The sequence below is a fragment of the Sarcophilus harrisii genome, chromosome X (assembly GCF_902635505.1).
Source record: "Sarcophilus harrisii chromosome X, mSarHar1.11, whole genome shotgun sequence".
NCBI lineage: Eukaryota > Metazoa > Chordata > Mammalia > Dasyuromorphia > Dasyuridae > Sarcophilus > Sarcophilus harrisii.
In genome coordinates, this window is record NC_045432.1 from 75,440,871 (window position 1) to 75,464,491 (window position 23,621).

The 23,621-nt window shown below is 48.1% G+C and overlaps 1 protein-coding gene across 3 annotated transcripts in view; it reads right to left on the reverse strand.

Annotated features, from left to right (window-relative positions):
* HTR2C (5-hydroxytryptamine receptor 2C) overlaps window positions 1–23,621 on the reverse strand; it is a 158,156-nt gene that overhangs the window by 10,574 nt on the left and 123,961 nt on the right. For all 3 annotated transcript variants that reach the window (XM_031944350.1, XM_031944349.1, XM_031944351.1), the window contains 2 exons: window positions 7,324–7,379; window positions 208–251 (listed from right to left, as the gene is read on the reverse strand). The gene's annotated coding sequence lies outside the window, so the exon portion shown is untranslated. The remainder of the gene's footprint in view (window positions 1–207; window positions 252–7,323; window positions 7,380–23,621) is intronic.

Sequence of the window (23,621 nt, forward strand, 5' to 3'; positions counted from 1 at the left end):
GAGAGAAGGATCTGTTTAGGATGAGTGCTGCCCCCCCCTTTTCTAGGCACATGTGAAAAGCCGCCAAACTGAGGGCCTCCCCATGGCCCCATGGATTTATTGTTCTATGAGGTGCAGGGTAGGACTTGGACAAGGAACTCACTGCTAGTGGAGCTGAGGAGAGGAAGTGAGGGAAAGACCCTTCCAGGCTTCGGGCAAGCAGCTTACCTCAGAGGAAGTTGCACTGGAGCAGGTGCGGCCCGTGTCTGAAGCTGGAAGACAAGCGGGAGATGAGTTAGGAGGCAGTTGGGGAGGGGTCAGCAGACCTCCAAGGAGGCCTCCCAAAGGGACTGGGTGCCATTTGAGACAACTCTGGCAGCAAGCAAAGCCGGGGAGACCACGGCAGCCCTAAGTGCCTTTGGCTAGCTACCACGCCAAATGCTCAGACTCGGCTCGCCAATGGGCTGCCCATGTAGGCCAGATGGTGGGGTGCTATTATTGAGCAAACCAACCTTCTCCTCTTTTCTAGTCCCATAGTCTGTTCTCTAAAGAAATACCAGTAGAAGGGTCAAGTGAGCCAGGAAGCATCAGTCTCTGCTCTCCCGGGTTCAAAATGTGGGGTGAGATCAGATCAAGCCTACATTTTCTTTGGCCCAGACTGGCAGCAGGAGCGCTGCTGGGTCGCCGGGCAGTCAGCTGACACCGTGGCTGTAAATTTGCCAAGAGTCTGGTCACTGAGAGCCCCCTTTCCTACCTGGAGAGGCCTAACCAACAGGCGCATTTGAATGAGGGGAGAACGGGGATCCAAGCTGCAAGGAGGCCCAGCCAGCCTCCCCTATGCTTCTGGGATCCACAAAGGGGTAGGTCTAGAAGCTATGAGCCCTCCCCACACCCGTAGCTTAGGTCTGGAGGGCTTATACTTACCCAGGCTGCCTTGTGAAGAGGAAAAATTCTACTCAGGGTTGGTTGAGGTGGCTAGTCATGGTCAAGTGACGGGGAGGTTATTTTACTGTCGCTGTGTCGTTTAAAGCATAGAGGTTGGTCATAAAACTCTGGAGCCCTCAAAGGGTCCGGAACCAAATGGAAAAGGCCAGATCTGGTGCGTCCATCCCTCACTTAGACATACGTCATGCCCGTGCATGTGTATATGATATATTGTGAACTAGAACCCTCTGAAGACGGGGAACTCGTTAGAACCGGGTTCTTTGTTTTCTGTGACTAAGATCAAGCTGCCTGTTCTCTAATTGACCCATAAGGACCCTGGAGCTTGATCTGTGCCTGTCCTTCAGGTGCTTCTTATCCCACAGAGGAAAGCAACAGGTTCTGAGGACAGAGCTCAGGGGCCTTGGCCACATAGCTCCCTGTTCAGGATCCCAAATTGAATGATCCCATTGCAGTTCTCCTTGGGAAATTTGATGGGACCCTCCCTCTCACCTGGGGTTCTCACCTCCTTGCCCAAACGTTAACGAGTCCACTGGACCAGGCTCTACTGGCAAAGCCCCGTGTCATCGTTCCATGGCTTAGTGACTTAGTGCCAGCTGTTTACACAGAGGCCTTTTATCCTTGGGGGCTTGGATGCCCACAGATCTTGGGCCCCCAGAAAGTCTTACCCATAGGCTATTGGGCAAAGGAGGCATATTCTTGAGTTGAAACAAGACTACTTTTCTTGTGGTCGGGGGCTTTTTTCCCCTCACGGTTTCACATTTCAGAGCTGCCCGTCGTCCCAGAGGACGATGTGTCGCCAAGAGGTTAGAGAGAAGCTATCCCCCAGGAGAAAGTGCGAACCGTTGCGAAGTCGCATGTTTATCAAAGACATTTCCAGGTGACTCAGACATTGGCAGTAGCACACGTTAAGTCAAATAGGGTACCATACATACCGGGAATCGTAGCGGCTGCCGGGGAGGTGCGTGAAGGGAAGCTTCGTCTCGAAAGGGCAGCACTCGGGGCTTTTTGGCAAAAAGAACCATCTGTAAAGAGCTGCTGTGAGCAACCTTTCCCCCGGGAATGTCCTTAGAGCTGAATCTCTCGCTTTCCTAGCTCTGAGCAGATATCCTTACAGCCAGTGCAGGTTCACTGACAGTAAAGACATGTGTGATATTCTGTGAGTGAGAGCTGAAGGGAGGGGAGGCACTAGTACAAGGACTTTGGCAGAAGTCAGAGGTGGCCAATCTCAGACTTTGAGGGAAGTCTGCGCCGGTAAGGGCTGCAGGATAGATTTCTTGCAGTACCTGCTTAGATACAAATGAATATCTTAGACTTCCTACCAGACGGGCTTAAACAGCGGTTTGTTTTGTCTTCTATCCATCCCGTAGCTGGAGCACACTGTGTCTCAGGGTTTGTTTGCCTACTTAGTAGAACAGCAGGAAAAAAGGCAAGACAATGAAGGCAAGGCAAAGCAGAAGACAGACAGGAACCATATGAAAACGACAAGAAAGCAAAATCAGAGCAGCACGATCCACAGAAGACAGCTCATTTTAGCAACACGGTGACTGAAAGGAGCTTTGCTCGAGCAGTGTGGCAACTGGCAGAGGCCGTTCCTTCTAATGAGTAAATTGAGTCACAGGTTGCTGCCCCTCCTCCCCCCCCCCTCCCATTCCTGTGCCAAAATAAATTAGCAAAGCATGATGGGGGAGTCCAGCTTGGAAACTGATAGACTTAGCTCTGTGACCTGCAAAGGGGGGGGCGTGGCTGTGAGGTAGCCAACTTAACTGCCTAGACTAGGGGAACCCATTCCTGTTTCTCTCCACGGCCCTGTGGATTCTGGAGGGACCAGGACTTGAATGGCCCTGGGCACAGAGTGGGGGCTCCTGGCAGAGTCTGAAGGGTCAGTGGGAAACTCCGAGTTGCCTCACCCCTATCTCATTAGTGCCTGGCCCTGTGGCATCCCCAGAGTGAATGTGGAGACCTCGGGCTCCGTCCTGCTGAGACAGAGGTCAAGAGGTCTTGGTGGGGGGATGGAGAGGAAAGGAGGGGGGGGGAGCCCTGCCTTAACTTTTAGCCGGACCTCAGCTGATTGCAGGGGTGAGGAGAGGTTGAGGGACTCCAAGGCAACTATTTCTCTCTTATGGGGGCGGGAAAGCCCCCCCAAAGCCTCATGGACCCCCTTCTCTCCAAGCCTCTGCTCATCCTCTGTAAGTCAGAGAGCCGGACCACAGGGTGGCCACAGTGCTTTTCAGCACTACCCACTTAGGCTAATTTCTTTCTCTTGGATTTGCCCCCCTTCCCTCGGTGATACCAATTGTGGCCCTAAGACACTGTCTCCCCCAGGTTTGTGACGGGTGGTGGAGAAGCTGCCAGATGTGAGCAAAAGCTTCTAGCTCCACATTGCCCTTCTAGGAGCCTTAGCTGTGGGAGTGGGGGGAAAACAGGAATGGGTGCAAGACAGCCAGGCTACTGCATTTCCACTCAAACAGGCGAGGTGAGGAAACGAGGGGGCTTCACGACAAGACGTGGACGGCCGAGGTCCCCAGTTACGTCTGCGGCCACGGGGGCTCCCACATCCCGGTGTGTGAGGAGGGGTGGCCGAAAAGGATGCCCCACAAGCCTCTGGCTGTGGGGAGAGCCTCCAGGGCCCGGGCTTGTGGCCACCGCCTCTGAATGGCCCAGGGATGAGCTCCTTGAGGAGGCTGGGGAGGGGTTCTCAGTGGGGATCCCTGAAGCTGTTTGCTTTTGGCATTTCACTTTGTTTGGGAGAGAGCCACAGGGCCGTGGCCGGGACGCCCACCTCCTGGTGAACTTTGGCCCAGCCAGGTGTTCCGTGGGCCACGAGGACCTCCTGAAGTGAGGGCTGAGGAGCATCAGTGGCTGCCCTCACACTCTAGCATTAGCTTTTGGAGGCCGGGCTCACATGCACCAGGGCCTCGGGAACATGAGAAAAGGATCGCCATCCGTGCAGGCCGAGACCAGTGGGGCAAGGTGGGCCCCCGGGACTTTAGGTCCTGAGGCGGGAGCGTTCAGAGCGGCGGGGGTTGGGGGTCTTGTTCAACCCCACCAAGGCCCCCAGCTTGGATTTGCCGGCTGAGCTGCTCCTGTAGAAATCCAAAGTTGGGACCAGGAGGAGCTGGACCAGTCACCAGAGTCACTTTGTTTTGGTAGAGGAGGAAAGGAGGGAGGGAGGGAACCCACCTTGAGCCAGGCAGGCATTAAAGCCGACTCCGGCTCGGAGGAATGCCAAAAGCAAACTCAGCTGGTGCCCCCAGCAAAGGCTGTTTTCTTGTCAACTCTTAGACAAAAACCAGGTGACAACCCCATGGGGAGGAGTCAAGGCTGCAGCACATCCCTCCATATGCCCCAGTCAGTCTGTGAGGCCCACCTGCAGCATGGCAGCTCAGTGTGTGTGTGTGGGGGGGGGGGGTTCAAAGGGTGGGAGCCACCCAGGCCAAACAGACTGGCAAAGCAGTTCATGAGCAGCAAAATGAGAACGGTGGAGGCCGGCTCATTCCCAGAGTGGGCATGGTGGCAAGGCCCCAGCTGGCCTCGCTGGGAGAAGGCCAAGAGCGCCTGTTCTCTTTTTTGGGGGAACAGCAGAGTAGGAAAGCCAAAGAATCTCCAGCCCCTTGACAAGATGGGGAGAAATCGAGTCCTGCCTCAAAAGGAGGACGGTCCGAGATCTTGTACAGAGGAATCTTGGTTTCTCTTTTGTGGGGGGGGGTAGGATGAGGGTCCTCAAGGCCCCTGAGGGGAGCCCCCACTGAGAATGACGGCCCCAGTAGCCATGAGGAGGAAGGATGGAGAGCCTGGAAATGAGGATGCACAGGAGGGGAGGGAGGGACACGGGGTTAGAGAGCCTTTGACACGGTGTCCATGTGGCTCCTGCCGGGGACAAAGGTGATGACTGACCACCTGTGCCTTCCAAATGGAGACTCTTTGGCAGCTTAATAAATGGGAAATCCCGGTGACCTGGGAACCACGCTAAAAGGCTGACTGCTGGTCGCGCTGGAGGCCGCAGAAGGAGCAGGACTGAGGGGAAGACAGTCCAACCGGTTCTGCGAGTCAAGCACCGACATCCACTATGGGCCATATGGGAGGGAAGGAAAGGACACGGAGGGAAACATGAGAGAGAGGAGATGAAGGGGGGACACAGGGAAAGAAGTGCTAGAGTTAGGAGATAGAACGGGGACAAAAAGGGAGAAAGATTAAGGGGACACAGATGGGAAGGAGACAGGGAAAGATGAGATAGTTAGGAGAGAAGCGGGAGACAGGGATAGAGGGGAGAGAGAAGAGGGGACACAGATGGAAAGAAGGAATAGAATTAGAGAGGAGAGAAAGAAGGAGGGACAGATGAGTTAGAAGGGAGAAAGATATAGAGGGGAGATAGAACGGGGGACAAAAAGGAGGGAAAAGTGATAGGAGAGAGGGGATAGAGAGGGAGAAAGGAGATAGAGTAGAGAAAGTAGAGGGGACACAGAGAGGGAAAGAAAGAATAGAATTAGGAGAGAGTAGATAGATGAGAGGGACAGATGGGATAGAGGGGAGATAGAATGCGGGATGAAGAGGGGACACAGAGGGAAAGAGGAGAGAGAGTAGAGAGATGACAGGGATAGAGGGGAGACAGAATGGGAGAGAAAGAAGGGAAAGAAGGAATAGAATTAGAGAGGAGAGTAGAGAGACGAGAGGGACAGATAAGTTAGAGAGGGGACAGAGATAGAAGGAAAGAAATGGATGGGGGGGGAGAGAAAGATAGAAATAGAGACATGGAGGGAGAAAAGAGGAGATAGAGAAGGGAAAGATGAGTTAAAAGGGATGATAGAGGGGAGAGACAGATAGATGAGAGATGAAGTGGAAAGAGGTGTTAGAGGGTGAGAGAGAAGACAGACTGAGAGCTCTTAAAGGTCTCATTTTTACTACCAGGGATGCTGCCAGAGAGTTTGGAGACTTAAGAGCTCTGGGCTCCCGGCCTCTGGGCCTGCTCTAAAGAGAGCTTTGGGACTTCAGATCCTTCAGCAGCTCCAGGATCCTTTATCTTACTTCCCAAGAAAGTTGTCGTGAGATCCCACAGAAGGAAGCCCTGACGACTCTGAGTCTCTGTGCCGTCCTCTGCCACTGAATTCTCCCCCAGATCTGACTCTAAGGTGTCTCTAGGAATGTCTACACTTGACCTCCTATCCCCTACACCCACTTAATTCACTTCAGTTTTAGGAGCAGACTTGACAAGGGTCTCTGAAAGGGGCCAAGGACCCAGAACGAGCACCTCAAAACAGCACTGCCTAATTCATGGCTCTGGGGACTAGTCTATGTAAGACTATGAACCATGCGACAAGTCACAGGTACATCCAGCCTTCTCTGTCAGCACAGCTCTGAAAGAACCTGGAGACTCCTTTGTGCCGAGCTTTTTCCTGGGAGCAGCTCATGTGCTTCCCCAGGCTGGTGGACTCCTGGGTCTCAAGGGATGGGGGAGAGAATTCTTGCCACTAATGAACACTGGAAAGTTTGTTCAATCCCATCTTAAGCTCTAATTAAATGGCAGAGCAGGGCATTGAGCTCTGCGTAGCTCATTATTAGGTTCTACATTTATATCGGCCTTCAGATTTGCAACATATTGGGTGATGCTCTCCCGCTGAGTGAGTGGAGATGAGGTAAAAATGGAAGCCGGTCCTTGCCTCCCTGAAAGGGGATGTACTTTAGAACCGCCCCCCCCCCCCACCTCATCGTAAATCCTCAGCTTGCTGAAAGAGCCAAAGGCCATTTAGCCAAGTCCTTACAATATGAGGCAGTGGTGTGATAAAAAAAGAAACTCTTGAGGGGGGGATTTCTCCCCTTAGCTCCAAATATCCTAACCACGAGTTGGGAGGAAACTGAGAGATCAGGCTGACCTCTAGTCACCGCAGTCCCCCAGATGTTCCTAGAGATGCCCGCTACGTACCAGGCCCTGCTCACGGTGGTCATGAGATTGGAAGCTTAGAGTCAGTAAGTCAGGTCTGGGGGAGAATTCAGTGGCAGAGGACTTTGAACAAACCATCACCACCTCATAGTAAGCATAGGGAATAGGAGGTCAAGTATCGTGTGGGCTGGCATGCCATTTCTTGAAATGAAAAGGAAAAGAGTTGTGGGAGGGAGGAACTGGCGCCAGGTTCCCACTTGCTCCTGATTACTTAGACAGCTTAAGTCAGCCCTACTTCATCTGTCCCAGCCAGTCAAAATAAAGCCCTTGGCTGGTAACAGCACTGATGTGCACCGACCGATGAGTCTGGGGAGGAGAATTTGGAAAACTGAGCAAAACTCATTCTCAGAGGTCCGCTCCCTGCCCAGCTAAGCGTGCTGGATGACGATGTGGGACCTTTAGTGCTCTCGCTGCATCCACAGTTGGGCAGAACCAGAGCGCAAGAGAGAAGGCAACGGACTTACCAGCAGGCGTGGAGCGGCAGGTAGAGCCTTCTTTGTCCAGACCTAGATGAAGAGGTCTGGGGAGAAAACAAAGATACACATTTCTGTATTATACGTGTGTGTATGTGTATATATACATATATACATATGTATATATACAAACACATACATACATATACATATTTCAATATTCAAAGATACAGATTTCAATTATAAGAGGCTCAATCATTACATTAAACACAAGTATAATCTGTAGCTACATTGTCTGACTCATTTCCTGCAGCACTCCATACTACTTGTTTTTGGAGGGGGAAGCAATTGGGGTTTAAATGACGTGTCCAGTGTCACAAAGCTATTAAGAGTCTGAGGCCATATTAGAACTTGGAGCCTCCTGGCTCCAGGGACACTAAGGGACACAGAGACTGTCCAATCAGTGGGCTCAAAGGCCCGTGGAGATCACTGCATCTCAAATACATGATGCTGGCATTGATTTCAGTTGGTGGAGGGAGCCCAAAACATGGCGACCGATGATAAGTGCCTGTCTTTTTTGTGGGGGAGCAGTGAGAAGCAAAAGCTGAGGGACGAGGTCATTTTGAGAGTAACCTATTGAGTCACTGCCCAGAGTAAGAAGAAGTGAAGAGCCTCCGGATCGGGGGGACCCTGCTTGTTCTTTATCTACATAGTTGGGGCCCAGGGAGGAAGGTTTGTCTGTGGTGGAAACTTGGCAGTTAGGGAAATGAAACACTTGGTCTCAGAACCAAGTGGGTGATCGGCCCACAGGCCTATTGAAAAGAAGCACCTCAGCCTGTGGAGAAGATTTCAAGTCTCCCACCACATGTTGGATTAGGGATCCCTCTTCAGGAGCTAAAAAGTACCGAGACACCTGTGGGCTTGCCAATATAAAGGGTGAATCGAGTTGGAGACGTTGACAAAAGACCCACCAGTAGCAGCTCGGATTCAGAAAGCCGGCCTGCTTGAATAAGCACCAACAAGTAGGATGCTACATTTTGCTACGAGACAGTCCATATTTCTCAAACCCAGTCCAAATCCAGGAGCACTGAGATATGACAATGGGGATGGCAAGTCTTCACTTATTCTTTCTTATTCCTCACGGTCCTCAAGGTTCCAGGGAACATTCGGGGCTAATTAATGCCAGGCTACCCCCACTGCGGTAATCCCCATTTCCCTCATTAGGAATAACATTTGAGCACCTCAGGGGTAGGCAGCCATCATGGAGCTTAGATAGAACATCAAAGACTCAGATGACAGGTTTGGTGACCTCCTGGGACCCTGTCTCGATGGGGGGGGAGAGCAGACCTGGAGAGCACTCTGTGCAACTGACCTTCACAATATCCAATACAAACAAGACACAGGGCGACACGAGCCCCCTCAGGATAAGCAGACACGCCACTGGGAATGTCAATCTCGAGTCATCTGTCCTCTCTCTAGCTGCCTCCCTCCTGAGCACTCCTTAACAGCTCAGAGAGAAGCACTGACCCTGGAGGAGAATCGTGACCATCAGGCCCAGCATTTAAAGCTCTGGTCCCAGTTCAGACGGACAAAGCCATCTCTCCGTGTCCGTCCAGGAAGAACCTTTGCCGACGTTGTGCAAATTCGAATCCGTTTCAAAAATGCAAGGAAGAAATAGAGTTCCTCACTAATTATCATCAGCATGTCTTTAGGGAGGCTCCAGATAGAAAACAGTGAGGAAGTAGGGAAAGAAATCATTTGGGCTAGTGTGGGAACCATCCGCACTGGCAACAGCAGGTACCCCGTGGGTTGGCTGAACGGTGGGGTTTGCCAGCAAGTGCCCAGGCAGAGCAACAACGAAGTCTCACCATTTGGGACATTCTGAGGATGGCGTGCAAGTGTGGCGAGTGTGGAGAGCCTCAGCAAAGCCCTGGTCATGCCGTTTCAAAATCAGCTCCAGTTAATACAAGGCCACTGACCTGCTGGTCTTTTCTTACGCTTTGGGGAGCTAAGGAGTTGACCCGTTAAGAAGCTCTGGCTTCTGCCCTCAAGGCAGTGCCTTCCAACTAGCAGGAGATATCCCTAGGCAGGAACTGTACCCATTCTTAAGAGTCACTGCCCTTATCTTCCTGTTCTTACTTCTACCTTGTCAGTAGACTAAAGAAATCAAGCCCTTGAAGCCGTTTCAGAGTAAGGGACGGTGAGCAGTCCTGCAGGGGAGAGAGTGCTGAGTGTGGAATCGGGGAGACATCCTCATGAGTTCAAAACTGGCCTCAGACACCAGCTAGCTGTGTGATCCTACGTAACTCAATCTCACCCCGTTTGTCTCAGTTTCCTCATCTGTAAAACAAGCTGGAAGGGGAAATGGCTAACCACTCTGTTAACTGCCGAAAAAACCCCAATTGAAATGAAGAAGAATCGACTCGATGGCAACGATTTCACAAGGACCAAAAGCCATCTAGAGTTCTGGGCCTGTGTGGGCGCTGAGCAATGGAAGGGATCCCCCAGATCCCCAACGAACACGATTGTGACTTATCTATGTAGGACTCACGCTTAGTAATGCTGTGGGGAGGGGCAATAAAAGGCTGATTATTTTTGTATTTGCCTTGCACTGGCTTCTGCCTTCACCATACTTCATACTTGTCCCTGATCCCCAGACTACATTTCCTGTCACAAGCTCCAACCTGAAAATGCCAGGGGTCGGGGGGGAGGGGGGATAGTTGGGGATGAACTCACCTCTAGGCTGCCCCTTGGAGTGGGAGGCAGGCCATCCTCAAGCTTCCCATTTTAAGTAATTATTCTTGCTACGGAGAGGGAAAGGAAGGTTTCTCTGAATGGTCATGGCCCCCTCACGTTTTCGCTGCCTTGAGACAAAGCCCCGGAAGGCTTGCCATTTGTCACAACCAGAGTTTTAATTAATTTGTGGTCACCGGTTCCACAAAGCAGACACAGGGCCTTCTGTCACTCCCCAATCCAATGTCACACTGCAGACTCAATTGAACGTCCGGATAACTGCAGAGCGCCTTCCCCCACCCCTCCCACCATCTAAAGCAGATGGCAAAACTTCAGCCTAGTTGATTTCTTCAGATCGATTTCCCCTAACGTAAATCTGGGGCCGTGCTAAGCAATTTGGGAACCCTGGGCAATCTGGCAATGAATAATAAGTAAGGTCCAATTAATACGGTGACTATTTATCAGATCTGACATTGCCAGGGAGGGTCTCATCTGAATTCTAACAGGACCATTTAGCATCAGAGGACATAGGAGTCTGGCTCCTTCCAACTGGGCTTATAAAGTGACCTTGGGAAATACTGGGAGCCTGCCTCCAATCTTTGGCCTTGGCTGGCAAGCTCTTACCTGACATCTGGGAGCAATTTTATCACCTTCCAAGGGTGGCTCTCCCCTCCCCACCTCCTCCACCGTTTCACTTGTTTCAGGATCCGGATTAGAATTCTGAACGCCTTCAGAGACCTCGGGTAAAAACGTCTCTGTGACCCTGGGTCCAATGGCACTGACAAAAGCAGACACTCTCCCTGGATATTTACCAAGAGTTTGCCTTTTTTGCTTGGAAAAGCCAAGAAGCCATGGGATTTGGACCGGGTCTCACAAGCTGTCAGCAAACATGTTATGTGCTGAGATAACTCTATTTCCTACTGTTCTAGGGCATTAAGTAAGGCCGGTTATCTTTATCACCTAATTCTTAGAGGACAAAGGTTCCCTGTGGTTGTATTGTTCTCCTGGGATCCCAAACCCAGATTTCCTGCTGGAAATCCGGGTGATTCATGATTCCACAGCATTTTTTAAAATGGCTTCATTTCATTCTTGCACTTTCATCTCGCAGTGATAAGCTGAAGTCCCTGACCTTGGATGAAAACTCAATAGGCTAAAATGGAGTAGATTCTATAGAGCTTTGGGGAAATTTTGATCCTGAAATTGGGCAAACTGTCTGGAAGTCCACGATGGGAGAATCAATCAACTCAGATGGATGTTGTACAGTCGAAACGGCAAACAGAAAAGGGGGAGCACAATTCAAAATCATAGACTCTCTGGAGGAAGGGGTTTGGTCACGCGATAGACCCTTAAGGGAAAGCGGAAAGCAGGATCGGTCGCATTTCAAGGTAATGACATAAAAATATCACCCTGTGCACAAAGCACATGTGGACACGGAGCAGAAGCTAGCATCGTGCACGTGTCATTCTCTTACCCTGCCTCACTTCTGTAAATCCCTGTTCATCGATACCCAGGAAGGAAGAGTCTGGCGGCCAAATAACTCTTGGTCTCGGGCTGGACCTGGCCTGTGCCTTAACCGTGGCCCATGGGCTAGGTCTCGAGAGCCCACACTGGTGCCACCATGTGAGATGCTATCCGTAAAGCATTCTGAACAATGGGCGGTCTGCAGAAGGCATTTTATCCCTTTCCTCCCCTGTCCCTAATCTCGCAGCCTGCCTGGGTGCCAAAAGATGGGCCACACAAGAACAAGCTTCGTTGGGGAGCCCAGTTCCCTTGCTAAGGGCTCCCGATATGCCGAAGGGAACCGAACTGGACCTCTTGCCCTTTGGCCAAACTGTGCTATGGGTTCTGCCCTTACTCCTCCTCACCTGGAAGCTGTACTCCTAAGAGTTCAGAACCCTGAGGCAAAAGTCTAAGAGGAAATGGGGAGAACAGCCAGTCCAGAATGGGGAGCAGGGGTTCTCACAGGCCATGGGAGCAGCAACTTGGGCAGGGGAACCAAAAGAAGCAGATGATGGGCTGCGGGCATGGCACTGGGCTGTGAGGAGGGGCCCACGTGCCTGAATCCAGGGCCACCCATTCTTTTGGATCCTGCTGCCCCCTTGCTTGGGTAGGAGTTCTGAAAAACAAAGCTAAGCTGGGAGTGCATTTTCTCCTGGGGACTCCTTCCAGCCTGCAAGTCCTCCCACCACTTCCCCTCCTCTCCCCCAGGGGGAATGCTGCCTTTATGGCAAAAATGGTTTCCCCTGTGTGTGTGCACCCGAGTACGTGTGAGTATGTACATGTCGGGACTCTTCTGAGCAGGCAGCATGAAATGATTTCCCCTAACCTAAGTCTTCATTTTAGCTCCAAAATGGCCATCCAGCTGCGGCCCTGGGGCAGTGAAGCCTGTTGGTACTGGAATACATAGGAGACTCAGATGTTCTCCCCCTCCCCCTGCTTTTAATTAAAAAAAGCCATCATTACAAACCCAGACCACTATATCAATGAGCACCCCAAGGTAAATGGGCTATCTGGCAATCAGGCAAACTCGGGGGCTGAAGAGAAAGCTTTGTGCCCACAGTGCCACCCTTCCTCCGGGGCACACCGAACGGGCCTTGCCACATTAGGCAATTTGTCCAGGGGATTTCTATTTGACCCCCACACAGCACTCAGGGGAGACATCCCGCTCCACTGGCCAAATGGTTTTCTGACATGGCTCCCTGTGTAATTTGCATATGCCCTTATTAATGCCATTAGCATTGTTAGTGGAAATCCTCACTGTGATTTCATTGTCCTCAGTGGCCTCTCGGCAAATGAAGAAAGGCTAATAATGTGCTTTTAAATTGGTCGTGCATGAAAAAAAAATGGAATTCATTTCTGCCTCCTGGACCAGCACTTGATTTCCAAATCCATTCTGTAACAGCTGCATTTGGCCCCCTGGAGGAGGAGGGCCACCTCATTCCCACCCAGGAATATAGCATCCTGCCCTTGGAAGTTGGTGGGCTGAGAAATTCAACTTTGAGATGAGATGAGAAGTGGGGTAAGGGCTGAATTGCGACTCCCACACCATGCCCAGCATCCCTTTCACTGTCACTAGCCTCCCTTGATCACCCTCTTCTTCTTTTAAGGAAAAAAGGAGCCCATGGAGTAGGAAAATGCTGGGGCAGTTGCCACTCTGAGGATCTTTGTCTCCACTTGCCTAGAAGACTTCCTGGCTACTGCCCTCTAGGATGGGTTGACCAAAATAACTCCGTTGCCAGCCAACAGACTCTCTTCAAACAGCGAGAGACACAACAGATGCGTCAACGGCATAGGAGAAGGTAAAGCGACGGCGTCATTCTACCTCTCATTTGAATAAAAAACTCCAGCGACTTTCTGGAGCTGTCAAACAGAAGCTTTTATAAGTACTGGCTTCGTTTGCTTTTCACTTTTCAAGGGAGAAATGAGTTGGCCACAAGTGACAGGCACAGCTTTCAGCAATAGCTGGTACTGATTTCCATTTTAAAAAAAAGACAAGTGACATTTCCTCCATCTTCTCGGCACCATTTGACACTGTTGATCACCCTCTCCTGCTGAATATTCTTTCCTCTGGAGCTTTTTCACGGCACTCTTTTTATCCTGGTTCTTGTCTTAAATATCTGCTCATTCCTTTTCCATCAATCCCCTTAACTCATTTGTCACTAGGTCCCCCTCACTAACCGTGGGCCTTCCACGGGGTTCTGCGCTGGGCCCCAATTTTCTCTCTATGCCATCTATGACTTGGTGATCTCCTAAGTTCTCAGGAGTTTAACTGAAATTAGGCTGATCATCTCCAGGCCCATATTCTGGCCCTAACCTCTCTCCTCTGTTCTAGTCCTGAAGGACATCTCGACAGTTTAGTGTTTCTCCTAGGGGATCCCAGCTTCCTTTTCTTCCCCAGCCTCTCCCTGGAATCATATGCTCTTTGGAAAGCAAAGCAGGACTTAGTTGAATATTTAAGACTTACTTAACACACGTAACTATCCCCCAAAGAGGCCTGGGCTAATAAAGTCAGGACCCTATTACTGAGAGAGGAACTAGGAGTTGGAAAAGCTGCTCAACAAAAGGGTTGCTCTCTTTAATTAAATAAATTAGAAGGGCAAGGCAATAACTAACTCATCTTCATGAATGTGTTAATTAAGACACCCTCTAAGGCAACAATGCTCGGACACTAGTGATTCATCAATTAACATCTGCCCGGTTATTTGGTGACCAAAACCCCACTCTTCTTTCATCACAGGATTTAATGCCAAGGGCGCTCTAGAGGCACAATCAGTGAATGGCCACAGCAGGGAGCTGCTATCTTAGTTTAGGCCCGCCTCTTCCCTGTACCAGAGGATTTAAGTTTAACCATTCTCGGCAAGAGAAAGGGAAGGGCAATCAGAGCAACTGGTGAAGGGACAAGGAGAAATCGGGAGATTTCTCTGCCACACAGGTTTCAGTAAGCTTAGTGTTTCCTGAGATGGGAAAGGAAAAAGTGAAACACCAGAACAAATAACAAACACCAAAACGATGCGAGGGGAAAAAAAATCAAAACAGTCCAACTTTCTAGGGCACCTGTCCCCTTATCTAAGGAAGGAATGGCTCTCTGATGTATGTGAGAACATACATTAGGGGTGCCACCCCTTTTAAGGGGACTGGTAGAGAGAAAACCTAGCTAGTGGCTAGATGCCTCTGACCAAGGTCCTGAAAGAGTGCTGTTCTGCAGGCCCGAGCTCTAGCTCCCATTTGAAGCCCTGTGTTCCTAGGCTAAGCAGGGAAAGTGCCCAGGCTCCTTCATTCCCCCTTCAAGGACTATACTCTGCATCTGCATGGGGGTAAGGACATTCTTGAGGGGAGATGTTCTCCCTTGCTACAGTAGACCTAAGATTCCGTTTCCTTCACCATGGGAGGGGTAGAGACCAGTGGACTTGAAGCTAGGAAGTCCTTAGATGGGTGGTGTGATCCTGGGAAGATGATGTCACTTTCCTGATCCTCAGTTCCCTCATATGGAAAATGGGGATGATAATGACACCCTATCTTAGAAGACTGTTGGAAGGATCAGATAAGATAAAATGTGATTATGGGTACAAAATGCTTTGCAGATTTTGAAGCACAATATAAATTTTAGTTATTACTATTTTCAGGGAGATGGCAAGCAGCCCCCTCATTTTTTCAAAACCAATGATTTCCTGTTCGACATCCATTGGTTCATTTCCCTCAAAGCATTTTCTGGTTAGATTACAAGCCTCTTTGATCTCGAAGTTCTGGATAGTATGTAACAGTGCCTCCAAGTTTTCGAAATCTTTTTCTTTCCCCAGGATGAGTTAGACTTAATCCTCATTTCTATCTTCCCTAATACATGCTGAGTTAGTGAAACAGATACTAATTATGCAAAGAAAGTTGGAAATCCCCAGTGGGAAGAATGATAGATGTTGTCAATGAGGAGCCTAATCCTTTGAATTCACAAAAATCTCACCCCATGAGATTCTGAGCTAGGAATTCCACCAAGGCCCCGATTTTCACATTTCTTGCTCTGACACAACCATCAAGGTGCTTCAGGCACTCATTTTCCTAAGGGAAGATTGATTTAAAAGGCAAAATTCTCTCATGCACAAAACAGAGCCTGGACTGGCAAGATAAGAGTCATCACGAGATAGATAAATGGATTTTTAGAGTCATTTTCCAAGAGCCTCATCTCCTACTCCAAAGAACTGAGTTTGGGATTAGAGTAGGTTGCCTCCGAAGTGTACAGGTTGGCTAGTACGAACTACCGAGCTTAAGCCATAGGCAACCATTAATTTTTCTAACAACTCATCTCTATTGACATCCAGTATTTTCCTTGGGAAAAGTGAAGAGGCAGAGAAAGTTTAATGGCACTGGACTAATGAATTCTTTGGAATATGCAGGAAGAAATGTGGTAATAGTTTCCCTAGGCAATCCACTTTAGAAGATTTCACTCAGACCGACCCAAATCCACATCTTCAGACAGAAACCAGTGGTTTTATCATCGCTCATTACTCAGGCATCCTCTGGCCTCTCTAATCTGATAAATGTAAGTACTGGTTGCAGCTGGATCTCTATGAATTTCAAGAGTAGCAAGTCATCGCATCTAATCATGCTAACGACTATAACATTTTCTCAGGAAATAGCATTACAAAACATCTTTTGTCCACAGATGATTAATCGGATGAGAAATTTGGAAAACATTAATGAAGGGCTAAATACTCTGTCTCAAGCTAAGCAACTATATTGCTGTGGCTTTTTAAACTAGGCTCCTAATCCGTACTTAATTAATAAAAGCTTAATGCATAGCAAAAGATTATATTATTTAATCTTTAAAATGAAATGCCCCTCCCCCAGGCCCAAGGCCACCTCATTAGAACATGGACATCTTATGCTTTTGGCCATTCCAGAAACATGTTTTAAAGCACCACCTAGAACTAGAGAATGACCTTTGTGGGCAAACATTAGATTTGCTAAAATGTATGGTATGAGGTGAATTTTTGCCCCACCCATAAAAGGGGATTTAGACCCAGATTTAGAGCTGGAAGGGATCTCAGAAGTCCATTTTACAGAGAAGGAAACTGAGGCCTAGAGAGTAAAACTGACTTTAAAATCAAGGTTACTTAGTCAGGCAGAGGAGCCTGGACTTGAAATCCAGGTCCTCTGGTCAAATTTAGTGTCACTTTTTTAGGCTTTCACTATCCTGGGCCAACACATATAACAATCCCCTCACTTTGTGGATGTTAGATGAAGCGATCTGGTCATTTCATTGATATTTGACAAGTTGTACTATTTTTGAACTCAGTTTTTAAAATAGCGAATTCATTTTTATCAGGGTTATTTTTATAAAGGGAGCTGGCTGTGGTCCCTCTGTGGTACAAAGCCACATCTTCAAAGTACCATAGTGAAGACAAATACAATCCTCCCACCTCCGTTCCCATTTTTGTAAATTTGGTATTTTTACAAAAATGCTGTAATACTTTATATGCCAAAAAAGCAGTCACACTTATTCTTGGGGTGTTTTTAAATAGTCTGATGAAAGTAGAAATTATCTATTTTCTTTCTAGAGGGGGGAAAAATCTCCCTCTTCCAAGAAATAACCGGTCCAAGAGAAAGAGGAACTGCTGCTAAATAAAAATAACGGTTTTCCAATTTTCCTGAGGCAGACAAGTAAGGAGTGTCCTGCTAGAACACACCTGGCTTCTGAATCAAAAGCGGAAGCAAATTCTAAAACATCACTTTCCTCTTGAAAGGATGGTGTCATTTCAGGAGTGAAGTGGCACTTTGGCGAGAAGGATCATCTCGGCTCTCCATCTGCCCCCCGTTTGACTCTTGCCCTGGGGTTTTTTAAAGAAATAACTTGGGTCTAAGATCTGCAAATAACATCTGGCTTCTGCAATCAGTGGGCTTGTCTGAGGCACTCATTCCATCAACAAAACCCAACGTTGCAATTCCAAGACGCAGGAGCCGGAGGCTTTGACAACAACAGATGGAGGCAGAATTGGGCTACACGGGACACCCCACAGAAATAACAAATGAAGCCATTCGGTTGTTTTGTGTGGCCTTCGTGCCAGTAGCACCTTAACAGAAAGTGTGCTGTGCTAGCACTGAATTTGGAGGCAGGGGACCTGGTAAAATGGGCTTTGGCGATTTCCTTCCTGGGTATACTTTCTAGAGGACCATTTTCCTTCTTTGAGTCAGAGTTTTCTCCTACAGAAAACGAAGGGGTGACATTACATGGTTTCCATGTGCCTTTCACCTCAAAAAAGATTTAATCTGATAATCCTAATACTAATGGCACTGTCCAAGAGTCACTTTTCTCAATGCTAAGGAATGGATCGCCAAAGAACAGATTTCTCGGGAACCCTGAGTGGATGCCTGGGCCCACTTTCTGGGAGCAACTGAGCCCACTGAGGACAGAGAATAAGGGCTTCATCTTGTCAGACAGAATACCTGTCTAATCCTTCCTGTTCAGTCATTTTTCAGTCACGGCTGACTCTTTGTGACTCCTTTGGGGGTTTTCTTGGCAAAGTTTCTGGCATCCTTTGCCATTTTCATCTCCAGCTCATTTTACAGGTGAGGAAACTAAGGCAACCGCTTAAATGACTCGCCCAAGGTCACACGGCTAATATCTGAGATCAGTTTTGAGCTCCTGAAGATGAATCTTGCTGACTCTAGGCCCAGGGCTGCCTCATGTATAGGCTATACACAAACCAAATCCACATGGAGGATCTTAATCTACTTTTAGACAGACAAAAGGCTTTTTTTCTTGATAAGTAGTAGGAAGATCACTAAGACAAGACCGGGACGGTTGTAGCAAAGACATTTCCTCCTACTTATGAGATTCCTAAGGTTTCTAAAGGCCAGAGATGGGTGGATAGGTTCCTTCTTTCCTCTTTTCCTTTCTCCCAATCTCCTTCCCTCCTTTCTATTCCACCTTTCCTTTTCCTCTCTCTTTGCCTTCCCTCCTTTTCTTTTCCTTCCTCCCTTCCTCCTTCCTTTCTTTTTCCTTCCCATGTTAGCTACATGACTATTAACAGGTCCCTTCTGGGGCCAGGAACAAACTTTGAAGAGAAAGTTATAGAGAGGAAAGCAGGTGGACTCCAGTTGTCCCCTGAGTGCTCCATCAGAGACCCCCTAGAGCTAGATACTCAGGCCGTGGCTTGATTCCACTCCATACTCCACTCCAGTATGGCCTGAGTGGAGACAAGACCTTTGTCATCCAGTTTCTGTAGATCCTGGCCACTGACAGCAGCAGGAGCACTCTGTATAATTTGCCTTCTTAGAACCTGAGGGCTAGCTAATATGATTGTGAGAGCAATGAGGAGAAAATAATGGTCATCCCAGACTACTTCTCTAGCAAGACAGAGCTTTGGAAACCACCTCATTTCTTCCCTTGATTTCTTCTGCTGCAGAGCTAACCTTAGCACAGACAGTATCCATATAATGGGGACTACAAAACATACAAACAGGCCGCCAGGCTGCCTGAGAGATGCTGTCAGTTGAGCTAGGGAGCTTACAGATTCAGAAAAGGATGAAAGGAAAGACAAATCCAATCCACAGGGGGCACTCTAGTACTTTGGCACAGAAACATTCAGAAGAATCTTCAAGACTGGTACCCAAATGGCCAAAGTAAGGACTCAATTTTGCATTTTTTTTTTTGCATCCCAGGGTCAGAAACCTTCCTAGAGTCTCCTTTGGGAATAAGCAGCCTTATTCCTCCAGGAGCCCTCCTCCTCGACTCTCTCCTTGGCAGTGACTGACCACTGAGGATAAAGGCTCCGATCAGGAAGAGTAAGGGCACTAGTGGGACAGAATCTCTCATCTTCCCATGAAAGCCCTAGGACCTTCCCGGGGACTCCTCTGGGGAAACGCTCCCCTCACCAAATGAGCGCCCTATCTGTTGAAAAGTACAATTACATTTTCCAACCAAATTGGAAGCTCAGTGGGTGAACAAGGAAAATTTCTCAGCTCAATGAGTTTAGGCATATGCATGGGTCTCGGGCTTCTGAGATTTCCGTCACTTGGATGGGGGCGATCGAACAACCCTAAGTGGTCAGAAAGGAGAGGGATCTAGCCACGGTGCCCTACGTGTCTCTGGTCCTGCTCTTATTGTCAGCCTGGAACCATACTGTCCTGTTCCATGACAGTGGCTAATGCTGGGCAAGCCCAGTCCCCTTCCTAGGCCTTGTGCTTATCCTCTCAGCCAGAATAAACAGAAAAGCCACAGATTTAACTACTACAAATCAGACACAGACAATGAAAAAGCACACCAAAATGTTATTCCTTGGAGGACTCGGGAGAAAGTGGATTTTCCCCTAAGCCCTATTCCATAAGCATTAAGTTAAAATTGCCAGTAATTAGCTGCTTATTGGACATGACTTGGAGAAGAGGGCTCCTTTGAGTGTGTGTCTTAATGCAGTGAACATTATGTATCTGAGAAGACCCAACCTGATGCCGTAGGTTAGGTTTTTCGCTCCATCTGGCCTAGGCAGTTCCATTGGCGCCCCCTGGCCTCTCTGCTGCTGATTATGAACATCTGCAATGAACATGATATAGGCCCGTGGGCTGAGAGCCGGAAGGGAGCTTGGAGGATCTCCAGAGCTAACGACACACAGGAAGTGAACAGCAAAGGTGAGATTTGAGCCCGGAGTCTCTGAGCCCTGGGCCGGGGCTCTTTCCATTAGACCTTGCTGCTTAGGCCAATGTAGTGTTCACCCTGGAGGGTAAAGGTTTGGCAGGAAATAGGATCTTGCCAAATCAATGAAAAGGAAGCTCCTTTCCAGCTTGTAAAACCTATAAACTTAAAGAATACACAATGGGCCTGCAATTTCATTCTGGTGGTGATTTTTCCACCCTATTAGTGGACAGAGCTCATTCCCTAAAATCTTCAGGAGTTTCCCAAAGCTCCCAGAAGTGAAATGACTTGCTCAGGTTCACACAGCCAGAATCAGAAGGGGACTGGAATTCAGATCTCTCAAGCCTCTGGCCATACTTCATCTTCCAAGTTTCATGCCTGATTCTAAGTTAGAAACTGCAAAACAACTAAAAGCACGTCACTACCTTTCCATGGCGACTTTCAGCAGAGATGCTAATGCCTGTCTTTGGGACACTGGACCAAGCTTTGTCCCGGTAGGGTCCAGGGCATGTACTGTAGGCAACTGTGAGCTCCTCTGTGCAGAAGGCACCAAGAGGCTACTCTGTCCAGTTTCTCTCTTCATAGCATACGCTGATAGAACATGGCCCATGGAGGGCAAGTTTGACAGGCCCATCCAAGACGAGCTTGGGCTCCAATTGCCAAATCTAAGGCCAGGGTTCATATAATACCAGTAGAGGCAGGTTTTTGTTTTCTGAAATCGTTATCGGTAGTTGTTATGGCCTGAGATCTCTTTAACATATCTCTTTATGGAATATTGTGTTTTTTGAATGCTTCTGGCCAATTTGCATATATTATTTGCCTAATTAAATGCTTTTAATCCCTACAGAATTTAACCTACCAACTAATCTTATGCATAATTTTCTTTTGGTTATTATTCCTTTAGCTTTCATTCTTGGCACAATAATTAGGAAAGTGCTTGGTTATTAGTAGTGGCTTTAGAAGTAGTAATTAACCATTGCTTCATCAAAGGGGACAACAATTCTCTTTTTGTCCACTGAGGCAGCTAATTCTATTTACCTTCTCTTTTGGCCCCGATTTATCTATGCACTATGTAACCGACAACGAGAGCCCACGAGACCGCTCTCATCGGTTCCCTCGGCCCCACGGCCTCCCCTCACAGCTCCGTGTTGGACTTTAATTTGATGCACTATGCATTTCTCAAGGGGCTATTGGGAGCTAGATGCTGGGGAGTGAGTGGCCCCAATAAACTAGAGCCCAGCAATTATATTTAAGAGTCCCAGTGGTCTAGAACAAAGAACATTGGACTCGAGGGCAGAAGACCCCAGGTTTGAATCTTGGTTCTCATGCTTACTGACAGACAGTTTAATCCTAAACACACTTCTTAATCTCTCTGGGCCTCAGTTTCCCCATCCTTAAATGGGGGAAATAGTGGAAATAGTACCTGTAATACCTTTCCAATCAGATCGCTATGAGCACTTAAAGTAATCTGCAAACCTGAAGCATTAAATATCAGCAAAATGTGATAAAATATCACATTTTGTTAACTTGGAGATTTTCATCAGAGAGACAAGCAAGTCGAGTGAGAAATGCACAGCACCCATGGTCAGAAGATGGAAGTTCCAGACCCATTATTTTACTCAACCTGTGAGGATGAACAAAGTATACCCTCACTCTGGGTCTTTGTCTTCCCATTTGGAAAGAAAAGAAATTTTTTTTCCCCTTGTGTGTGGCCCGTGACTGTTTATTCTTATACTAGTGGACCTGGAGAGAGGAACTTTGGGGAAAGCAAAGTTGGTTCTTCCTCAATTTAGGCCCCTAAAATAAAACCCACTGCTGGAATTCTAGGAGTGCGAAGATAAAATTAGAAGCAATGGCTTTCTCCAAGGGTTTGATTACGAAGGTCTCTTTATATCCATGTCTGAATTCCAGACCAGAAAACCAGACCGGACAGAGAAGGATTCTGTTCTAGGAGGGGCTATTCCCATCGTGTGGTCATTGCTACAGTCACAGCTCAAAGAAATACGGGATGAGGCTGCAAAGAATAAAGGGATTCAAAAGGTGGGAAGACATCTAGGTAACAAGAATGTGCTTTGGGAGGTAGGGAGGAAGGGGGATCGAGGTTGGCTTTTGTTGGTTGTCCATAGGAATCGGACTCGGTGTGCCCTTGGAAACGGGGCTTTCAGGTTGGTAGGATAATGTCTACTTAACAGAGCACTCGTTACCAAGATGCCAGCCTGGGCTGTAACAGATCTAGCCATCTTATCTCAGTTCTACCCAGTGCTTGCTGGGGAACCAATGACTGAACACCTTTCTCTTTTTATATTTAATAATACTTGGACTATCTGCCTCATTGGAATTTGAGTAAGGATCAAATGAAAAAGCAAACAGGATTTTGCTGATCATAAAGGAATATTCATTATTGTTACTTTTGTTTAAATATGTATCCTGCTCGTTGAGGCAGAATTAATTAATAATTACTCTTTTTTTCTATGGCTCTAAATTAAACTGCAAATTTTTGAAGGCAGGGAACATAGGACATTTCATTTATTTCTGCATCCCACAGCACCCAGCACTGTGTCCTGCACTCAGAAAACATCTACGGCTATGACCCTCCTGATCAAACACTAGTCCAAGCCAACAGCCGATATTCAGATGGATAGTTTCTTTGTTAATTCTTCCCATTTTGATATTTCTCTGCTCTGTTGCCACCTCTCCCTGCTTTCTCTTGCTATGTGAAAGCCTTATGGAAATCTCCAAGGACAGCTTGGTGTGGGTGGAAATCGGGCCTTCTCTCTGTCAGCTTCCTGAGACAGTGGATTCTCTTAATTAGCAAAGTTCAGAGCTCTCTTGCTGCTTATGTAATGTCAGTGCATTATGTCGAACTGAATGTTAGCTGAGTGGTCTGTGGGCAACCGATGAGTTAAATCTGGCCGGGGTAAAAAGGGAAGTCATTTCTACAGCTTGGGAGCGACAGTCAGTTAAATGCAGCAAGTCCATGTGCATCTGCATGTCTGCGACTGGCTTGAAACCCAACTCGGCCCAAAGGAAAAAATAATCACACGTTGCCTTGTTTCAAAGGAGGGCAAAGGCCAAGTTAATAATGTAAATAGGTTAATATATTATGAATGTAGAGGGCCAGAGCAAGAGGATGGTCTAGGCCCGGTGCCTTAAAAGAAATTAGGCCAGATTGCAAAGAAAACAGGCTGTGGGCGATTCAGTATTAATTAAAACTCGAAAACACTTTCCAACTAGTGTTTTTCTGGGCTCCCAATGCTTACTGTTATAAGGCATGGGAGTTAAGTGTGAATAAAGACTGATAGGTGAAAAAAAATGCTGAAACCTGAGGCTTCTGCCAATGGTTTGTTTGTGTCTCACCCCCCTAGCCTCATTGGTACAGGGACTTCACACACCATAGCGTGTGAAGCATGGGCCTGGACTCAGGAAGATGAGTTCAGATCTGGGCTCAGACATTAGCGGTGCGACCCTGGGCAAGTCACTTCACCCTGTTTGCCTC